Here is a 9,930-nt window from a genome sequence, read left to right as displayed (position 1 = left end):
TCTCCAAAATGTTGAGGAGAAGGAGAGTTGCATTAAAGATCTTCAAAATGATATAGCCATGGCTGGCTTGCGGCAAGAGTCCTTGAAAAAAGAAGCATCTTCCGCAACACTTGCACTATTGGATGCAGATAAAGCTCTTAAGCAGGAGAAAGAGAATCTTTTGAAGCTTAAAGAAGAGAAAGACCAAATCATAAAGCACTTGCACGAACTAGCCGAGTCATTGGAGCAAGATTTGATGTGTGCGCTGTCTTTCGCTTTCGCTTTCTCCGAACAAGTGGAAAAGTGGGTTGAGATCGGTGCGCTTACAGGGGCCTTGAAAGATGCAGAATATCTGACAAAGCGAGAAATTGAAGAAAAGAACTGAGAGTAGTGAAAGCAGAACTGGAAGTTAACAATTTTCTTGAGAAGGTTGCTTATGAGGAAGAATCAATCTTACATTTGAAACAAGAATCAGAGCAGCTTCGAGCGTCATTAGAGGCAAAGAAGTTGGAAACTGAAGATGTGACGGAAAAATTGAGGTCCATGAAAAGCATAATTGGAGAGCTTGAGTTTGAGAAAGGAATTTTGCTCCAAGATATCACAAAGTTATCAACTGAAAGGGAGGGTATGCTAGCTCATATTGAAGACATGTGTGAGAGGATTGGGGAATTATCTGGTAAGGATCTGCAATTGATGAAGACTCTTGACGAGATGCTGAATACTACTGCAGATGGAGATCATTGGTCAACGGATCTTGTTGACTTTGACAAGCTGCATGTTGCTACTGTAAATGAGAGCAAATCGTACTTTTTCTGCCACGACTAAGAAACACGAAGCAAATTTTTGATGGGCGAGCTCCTCTGAGAGAGGTTAAGAATTTGCACGTGTAGATCGGGGAAGAAGTCTGAACTCAAGCAGAAGAAATGCGGTCAAGGTAAATAAATAGATATTCATTTTCTGATTTAATGCTCTACCATTGGCCTGTGCTTTTATACATATGCTCTCAAAAACTGTGTTTTGAAGAATCCTTAGTATCAGGAGAAGTTAAAACTTCAAACTCAATGTTAAATGGTAAACAAAAACTCATAATAACGTTTTATTCTTCAACATTATTCCATAACTTGCTCATGGAGCTTCTTTACCCATAATCTTATCAAAAACAAGAGCCATGAGTATGTAATTTTGTAGCCATGTGATACAAGTGACCTAAACGTATGTGGGAAGAAGTTCCTAGGATATATATGAATGGTCAAAATTCTAAACCTAAAGCTGGACTAGTTACCCGGCCGGAAAAAGAAAGGTGGGATTGGTCAACGTAAAGCTGTAGCCATTTGACGACTTGATGCATCTGTATAATTCCCTGAATTAATTGACTTATCTCTTCTGCTTGAAATTATTGGAAGCGATCTTTTGGTTAACAATATTTTTAGAGATTTGGTTGTTGACAGAATATAATAGTGTGGCGTAATTCATGTACCTAGTAGGATGAGATTTATCATCGTTGTATCCCTCTGAAATTGTTGCTATATCTAGTAGTTTCATGTCAGTGCTACACCTTTTGTTCTGCTTGATAAGTCATCTAAGATTCTTCCTTTTTTTTTTTGTGGAAACGTGCAGGATTTGGTCGGGTATCGAGCAAGCTAAATCACTGTATCTAAACCTCTGTTGGGAGCTCCAAAAACCAGCATTATTAGATATGGAGAAGTGGGGGAAAAAACATTGTCTAATGCTTGTTTCAGTAACTACCACATGTGATAGAAAATATGGCAAATGTTATTTTAGAAAGAAATAATTGTTTTTGCATTATTTAGTATTTTGTAAGTTTCCTTCTAAAGGAAGGAAACCTGACCTGCTTTTGTTTGTTCTACTCTTTATTTAAATCTGCAAGTTGAGCTTTCCTTATAGGGAAGGAAACCTCAAACTTATATTTTATTTCATTTTATGTTTCCTTCATAAGAAGGAAACCTTAATTGTGGCTTCTATAAAAAGCCACCATGCAGCACATGTAAGGGAGTTCGAGGAGTTGGAATGAATTGCTGTTCTATTCCCCTATCTATCAGTTCTGCGTCCCTCTCCACTTCCCCTGCTTTCTCTGTTTTCTGTCATCTCTCCCCTCTGTTTTCCCTCCCCCTTCACCTCTCATTCTCTGATTCTGTTTCTTTTCCTCATCCTATTCTGTTCAAATCAATGTGAGTGTGTGTTTTACATCAACTTGGTACCAGAGCCAGGTTCTGAACGTTCCTAGGCTGTTTCCACGGCCAGAGATCGAAGGAAAACTCTCAGGGGAGCTCAGCATACTCTGTTCACGCTGCCAGCCCCAGAATCACATTTCCCGACGTCAGATCCAAAAACGGACGCTACCATCGTGCTCAGAAGGGAAAATCCTGTCAGAACCAAAAAGACCACCTCCGCCCGAAGTCACACGCGCCGTCACGCGCCGGTGGAGCTTCTGCGCGTGGTCTTCACTCGCCTCACGCGCCGCCACACGCGCCGTCCGTACAGTCGCCGCCAGAACGTGATTTCAGTGTTTTCTGTGTGTTTTCGCAGAATTTTGTTCAACTTTGAAGGAGCTGAGGGGCGCAAGTCATCATCTAAAACTTATTTGGGGGTAAAACTTTTTGTTTTGAGCTCCTAAAGCAACGCTGGTAAGGCCGACGACCCTTTCATTTAACTGGCTTACTTGGTTCTTAAAGGAGGTGTTTCATTCATAGCTAGTTCTGAAATCTTTGTTGTGTGGTACTTTGGTTTCTTTGAGCATTGCAATTTTTATTTTATTTTTATTTTTTTAATCATGTTTTAATATTTTGAAAATATATAAATATATATAAAAAAAAGGAAATTTACATTGATCATTATGTTGTTAATTTGTGACTTTTGATAGCAGTGTTCGTATAACCTAAGACACCTACCTCACACACAATCCTGCCTTATACTCGTGTCCAAAAATTACCCTAGATTAATTGAAGTTTTTAACGGTTTTCCTGAAAGGTTTTTGAACCTTCGGAGATTTCTATGAAGACTTCACTCGAGCTGTTACCTATTTAGCATACGATCCCTGTGGAATTTTTGAATTCTCAGAGGGTTAGTGTTGTTAAAGAAGGGACTTCACCTATTTAGGTAAGGGCAACTTGGGGGCCTTTCTTCCTTAGGTTATTAAATCCACACCAAACTTGCACTTTACCATACCATCTTTGTCATTGTATGACCATTCGTGATTTATACGATAAGCAAGCTTTATTAGACCAAGAAATTACTGCCCTAAAATCTGTCATGGCTAATAACTCCCAAATCACCCAAAATCATCTTGAGGAATCTGAAAGGACTCAAAGGGCATATGTGGACCAGCGGCTAGATGAAATTAAAGAATTCATGGACAATAAATTTAAAGAGATAATGGGTGCAATTCAGTTGACATACAGACAAGATACAGGGAAAACAACTGAAGGGATACTCGAAAGACCTATCATTAGAGGAGAGTCAAGTCTTAAAAATGAACAATTCCCAGTCCACAATCAACTTAGAGGTAATTCCCTTAGGATTGGTCATTCCTCTAGAGCTATGGGTGAAAGACACAGTAGAACATTTCCTCATGAGTTTACCAATCATCATTCTGATGACATAGATGATACTTGGGATGGGCAAGGGCCTGAAGAACAACATCATAGACCATACCAGTTAGTCCATAGGAATGGTAGAGAAGGCTTTAGAAGGACACATATTGATGACATCACCAAAAAGGTTAAAGTTGAAGCTCCTGAGTTTGATGGACGATTGAATCCTAGTGCATTCCTGGATTGGTTAGCTAGCATGGAAGACTATTTTGAATGGTATGACATGAGAGATATTCAGCGAGTTCGGTTTACGAAGATGAAGCTCGTGGGATCTGCTAGGAAATATTGGCAAAATGTCTAAAGGAACATTGAGCGACAAGGTTATCCACCGATTGAGGCGTGGGATGAAATGAAGGCCAAGCTGAAAGAAAAATATGTGCCGACTCATTATAAGAGTCAACTGTATGACAAATACCTTAATTTGAGGCAAATCTCCACAGCTTCCGAGTATATTTCTCAATTCGATGACCTTATGATTAGATGTGACGTGGATGAAGAGGAATGGCGCATCATTACCAAGTTTGTTAATGGTCTCAAGCCATATCTACAGAAGGAGCTCAAGTTAAACTTTCCAGAGTCTCTTGAAGAAGCTTATCATAAGACTTTAGAAGTAGAGTCTCTGTCACAGTACTCGTCTGCAAAGCGTATCGACATGCAGAGCAATCTGTTTAGACAAGCACGAACTTCCAGTATGTCTGAACGACCAACAGGAACACTTACATCTAGGCCTAGCTCGTCTTTTACACCTACTCAAGCAATTGGGTTAAGGGGTAATACTTCTAAGCAGCCTAGTGAGGCTATAGTTCCTGCTTCCCGCCATAACAATTCCTTTGTCGAGTGTTTTCGCTGTCACTCAAAGGGTCATATTGCATCAAAATGCCCACAGCGTACTCTAGTTATTGACTCACAATATGAAGGTGAGGAAGACAATGCAAATGCTGACGTTGTCGTAGATCCAGTTGAGTGTCCTTCAGATGTCGATGAGGACATCATCATTGATGAACATGGGTGTGAGACACGTCGAGTTGGAGTTATGCGATGCATTCTATCTGTCCCTCTGCCTAGTGATTCGTGGAAGCGAACAAGTATTTTCCATACTTTTGTGAAGTGTGGAGATAAAGCTTGCAAATTGGTGATTGATGGAGGGAGTTCTAGAAACGTTATTTCTAGTCAAGGAGTAGCCCGACTCAATCTCAAGACAGAACCTCACCCAGAACCTTTTCGTGTTGCATGGGTCGACAAAACTTCTTTACCAGTCACGCAACAATGTCGCGTTCCTCTTCACTTAGGTGACTATAAAGAAGAGATTATTTGTGATGTTCTTCCAATGGATGTTGCTCACATTTTACTTGGCCGACCATGGCTTTATGACCACAATGTTATCAATCATGGTCGTGAGAATACCTATACATTTAAGCATGGAGGTAAGACGATCCTGTTACGTCCTGCTAAGCCTGACAACGAAGGTAAAGGCTCAAGTAAATCAAAGGGCACAAAACCCAAAACCCACAATTTGCATCTTCTGACAGAAAAACAATTTGTACAAGAAAGCAGAGAGAGTACATCGTGTTTATTTGGTATCCAAGATCTCGCAACGAATTGCTACTACTTCAAAAATGCCAGAGGAAGTGCAACAGCTCTTACAACAATTTCGGGATATCACTCCCGATGAGCTTCCATCTGAATTACCACCAATGAGAGAGATCCAACATGCAATTGATTTCATTCCAGGTTCACAACTCCCCAATCTACCGCACTACAGGATGAACCCTAAAGATAGAGCAGAGCTTAACCGACAAGTCAGTGGATTGTTGGAAAAGGGTTATATCCAGCATAGTATGAGTCCTTGTGCAGTACCTGCTCTTTTAACCCCAAAGAAAGACGGCTCTTGGAGAATGTGTAGACAGCAGAGCCATCAACAAGATCACCATCAAGTATAGGTTTCCCATTCCTAGACTTGATGACATCTTGATTTAGTGTCTGTGTAACACCCTCAAATTTACAAACCGATTTTTCGCAAATTATTAATTCAAGAAATCATTTTTTTTTCATTGAACCCTTATCATACCCTTATCATGGTAGAAAAATTTCTACCATGATACATCCAAGACAATATACCACAGGTCTTAAAATATCTCAAAAAGCAATTAGAACCATGAGGGACAGACATGATCCTCATAGCATGTTATTTAAATCAGGTCATGAATCAAGAGGGACAGACATAATCCTCTTGGTCATATAAATACTTTTAATAAAAAGGATTAGAGTTTACATGCTTCACAAAGAAGATATGTCCTAAGTTGGCACAAGATACATTGTATAATCCAAAATAAGAGGCAACGTAAAAGATGGTGTCTCATACACCATAATTACACCTCTGGTGCTTTCTCGGCCGGACTCGCTCCTGTAAAAATATTAACCACGGGGAATGAGACTTAAAAGTCCCAGTAACCAAAAATTAATATGTAATGATGCATGCGGATGTAACTAATCATGCGATTGCTAAGTGGGCACACAAAACATTTAACCGAACAATATTTTCAAACAAACCGAACAAGTATTTAATTTGCATGACTGCACCTTATATCCTCCTTTCGCCATGCTCGGACGCCAAATCACCCGGCCAAAGGTGAGTTGGACCAAGCGACACGCCACTCATTGGGTCCAATGAGGGCTTACCACGTGGTAATAATTAACCGAACAGAAATTCCCATTAACACCATACATTAAAATACCCTGACAAGTCATGCATCATTCAAATATCCAAACAGGAATATATCCGAACAATAATATCTCATCATGATAAACAAAAATAAATTTTTAACCCACTTGGCAATAATTTCAAACAAGTATATACAGTATTTATTTTCAATAATTCATAATTTTCCAAACAACAAAACAACACATAACCATTCACAAACACACTCATCACAACACATTAATAATGGTTACCTTGTGTCTTGAATAACAAGTTCCCCTTCACAACTCCTTTTTCACCACTATCTTTGTCAATATAATCTACATAATTATTTCACAATACTATATATTAATTTTACATTAAAATAAATAACTCTAATTTAAAGAGTTAGAAAGTCTTAATCTATAGTCCATATTAACACTAATTTAAGATTTATGCCTCATTTAACTTCCCAAATTCTTTTCTAAAATTCTCGTACCCTAATGAACTATTTTTTTTTATCCTCAATTCACTTCTAGTATCACAATTTCATCCTTCTACATTCTAAAAATTCATCCAAAAATAAATTAAAAATTTTAGAATTATCCTGAAGCCTCAAATCACCTTTCTATAACCTCAAAAATACCTATTCATACTTAAATAAATATTTAATAATCATAGGTTTATCCCTACATCTCAGATTCCACATAAATTCAACCATATAGATCTAGATTTTAACTCAAAAATTCTTAAACATGAGTTTCAACCTCAAAAAATATTCTATAATATTTATTATATCCCTAAGAATTTTAACCTATATTTTTAATCCATCATATCATCAGATTAACTATCCTATAGAAAAATCCTAATCAAAATATTTACTCTATCCTACAAAATAATCATATCACTAGAAAGCTAATATTATTTAGAAAATAACTATAAAATTAATTTTGTAATTAAATAAATTTTTAAATGCTAATCTAAACAGGAAAGTTAGAACATACCTGAAGAAAAAGAAAATAATCCCCCCTTGCGAGAAAACGCCGAGCAACGTGAGAGGAAGAGAGAAAAATAATATAAAAATGGGATTGTGAGTCCCAAAATTATATTAAAAAAAAACTATAGGTTTGAATTTAATTATTCAAACCTTTGGGCCAAAAGTTGCAATTTTCTCTAAATTGCATCTTAGCCTCTCATGCTTCCTAATGCACACACCCCCTCCTTTTTATACATGAAGGCACCTCTTCTCTTCCCTCATCTAACCAATGTGGGACTTAGAAACAACAACCTTCCACCCCCCCTTTTTTTTGTTCCTTCTACCTTCTCTTTTTTTTTAACACACACATAAAAAAAATTATTTATGTATTATATCTTAACTAAATATTGCTTATGTGGTTTTAAATTTAAATTTTTAAATTCATAATTAAATACCTAATCATAATATTATTTCTAAATAACCTCAAATAATATAAATTCCTATTATTATCATTTTTTTCCTCAAAACCTAAATTCCACAATTTCTTTATTATATAAAAATCAGGATGTTACAATTCTCCCCTCCTTTTAGAAATTTTGTCCTCAAAATTTAATAGATAAGCTTAGAAACTATGTACCTAAGCAAATAAATGTGGATAATCTCGCCTCATACTCTCCTCGGTCTCCCAAGTAGCATCACCTAGGGCTCCACCCTTCCAAATCACCTTCACGAGTCGGATGGTCTTATTGCGTAGTTGTTTGTCCTTAAAGTCCTCAATTCGCTCCGGTTCGGATCTAAAGGTCAAATTCTCCCTCAATTCTACTTCTTCAGGTTCAATAACATGGGAGGGATCCGGGTTGTACTTCTTCAACTGTGATACGTGGAACACATTATGGATACCTGCAATCTGTGGAGGTAATGCAACTCTATATGCAGTAGATCCAATTCGCTCCAAGATCTCATACGGGCCCATAAATCTAGGTGTCAATTTCTTTGCCTTAATGGATCTACCAATGCCTGTCACTGGAGAAACCTTCAAAAATACATGATCTCCTACTTCAAACTCTAACGGCCGTCTCCTCTTATCAGCATAGCTCTTCTGTCGGCTCTGAGCGGTTAGCAATTTTTGCTTAATCATTGCAATCTTCTGGGTGGTCTGCTCTACAATTTCTGGACCAATGATACTCCTCTCACTTAATTCTGTCCAACACAAAGGCGATCTACACTTCCTTCCATACAAGGCCTCATAAGGCGCCATCCCAATACTAGAATGATAGCTGTTATTATAAGCAAATTCAGCTAATGGCAAATGATTATCCCAACTACCTGGTAGTTCAATGGCACAAGCTCTCAACATGTCCTCCAAAGTCTGGATCGTCCTCTCTGTTTGTCCATCTGTTTGGGGGTGGTATGCGGTGCTAAAACTCAGTCTGGTACCCATAGCCTTCTGTAGCGCACCCCAAAAGTTTGAAGTGAACCTTGGGTCACGATCTGACACAATTCTAGAGGGTATACCATGAAGTCTAACTATCTCCTTAATGTATATCTCAGCAAATTTCTCTAATGTAGAGGTAAACTTGATCGCCAAAAAGTGAGCTGATTTGGTGAGTCGGTCTACTATCACCCAAATAGCATCCTTACTCGAGGGTGTTCTTGGCAGTCCAGTGATGAAATCCATAGAAATATCATCCCATTTCCACTTTGGAATATCTAACGGTTGCAGTGTTCCAGCTGGCTTCTGATGTTCTATCTTTATCTTCTGACACGTTAAACATCTAGAAACAAATTCAGTTACATCTTTCTTCATTCCTGGCCACCACCAACCTCGCTTCAAATCATGGTACATTTTAGTTATACCGGGATGAATTGTATATTTGCTCCTATGAGCTTCTTCTAAAAGGATATTCCTCAATCTTGGATCATTAGGTACACAAACTCTACCTTTATACTTCATCACTGTGTCCTCAGAGATGGTAAAATTTGGGGCCTTACCTACCACTATCTCCTTCCTTATATTCCTTAAGTAGTCATCACTCTGCTGTGAGACTCTGAGATCTTCCCAGAATTTGCTCTCAAAGTCTGCTACCTGGAGTGCGGCCATTTGATGTTCAATCACATCTACTGGAACATCATGAAAACTGTTCCATAAATGATATTCATGAACCATCAAATGTGCAGCATGAATAGTCTTTCTACTTAAGGCATCAGCTACCACGTTAGCCTTACCCGGATGGTAATGTAATTCAAAGTCATAATCCTTTAGAAATTCCATCCATCGTCGCTGCCTCATATTAAGCTCTTTTTGATCAAATAAATACTTCAGGCTCTTATGGTCACTGAAGATTTGAAACTTAGATCCATACAAGTAGTGTCTCCATATCTTCAGAGCAAACACAACTGCAGCTAACTCCAAATCATGAGTAGGGTAATTTTCCTCGTGTGGTCTCAACTGTCTGGAGGAATAGGCAACCACTCGGTCATTTTGCATCAAAACACATCCTAAACCCTTTAAAGAAGCATCAGTGTACAGAGTGTACGGCACCACAGGGTCAGGAATAGTCAATACTGGAGTAGTGGTTAACCTCTTTTTCAATTCTTGGAAAGCAGCTTCACATTTGTCAGTCCAAATAAATGGGGCATCCTTCTTAGTCAGCTTAGTTAAGGGCATCGCAATTTGCGAAAATCCC

The 9,930-nt window shown here is 38.3% G+C and overlaps 1 long non-coding RNA gene across 1 annotated transcript; it reads left to right on the top strand.

The window, feature by feature from the left end:
* Positions 1–252: 252 nt before the first annotated feature.
* On the top strand, positions 253–2,035 carry LOC129300611 (uncharacterized). Its single transcript, XR_008590799.1, has 2 exons — positions 253–913; positions 1,597–2,035. It is a non-coding gene; the product is annotated as an uncharacterized LOC129300611 (long non-coding RNA).
* The last annotated feature ends 7,895 nt before the right edge of the window (positions 2,036–9,930 follow it).

Source organism: Prosopis cineraria, unplaced genomic scaffold (genome assembly GCF_029017545.1).
Source record: "Prosopis cineraria cultivar Desert tree isolate PC_DT_omini unplaced genomic scaffold, ASM2901754v1 PC1676, whole genome shotgun sequence".
Classification (NCBI taxonomy): Eukaryota; Viridiplantae; Streptophyta; class Magnoliopsida; order Fabales; family Fabaceae; genus Prosopis; species Prosopis cineraria.
Note: the sequence above shows the minus strand (reverse complement) of the source record. Positions and strands in the feature narration are given on the sequence as shown.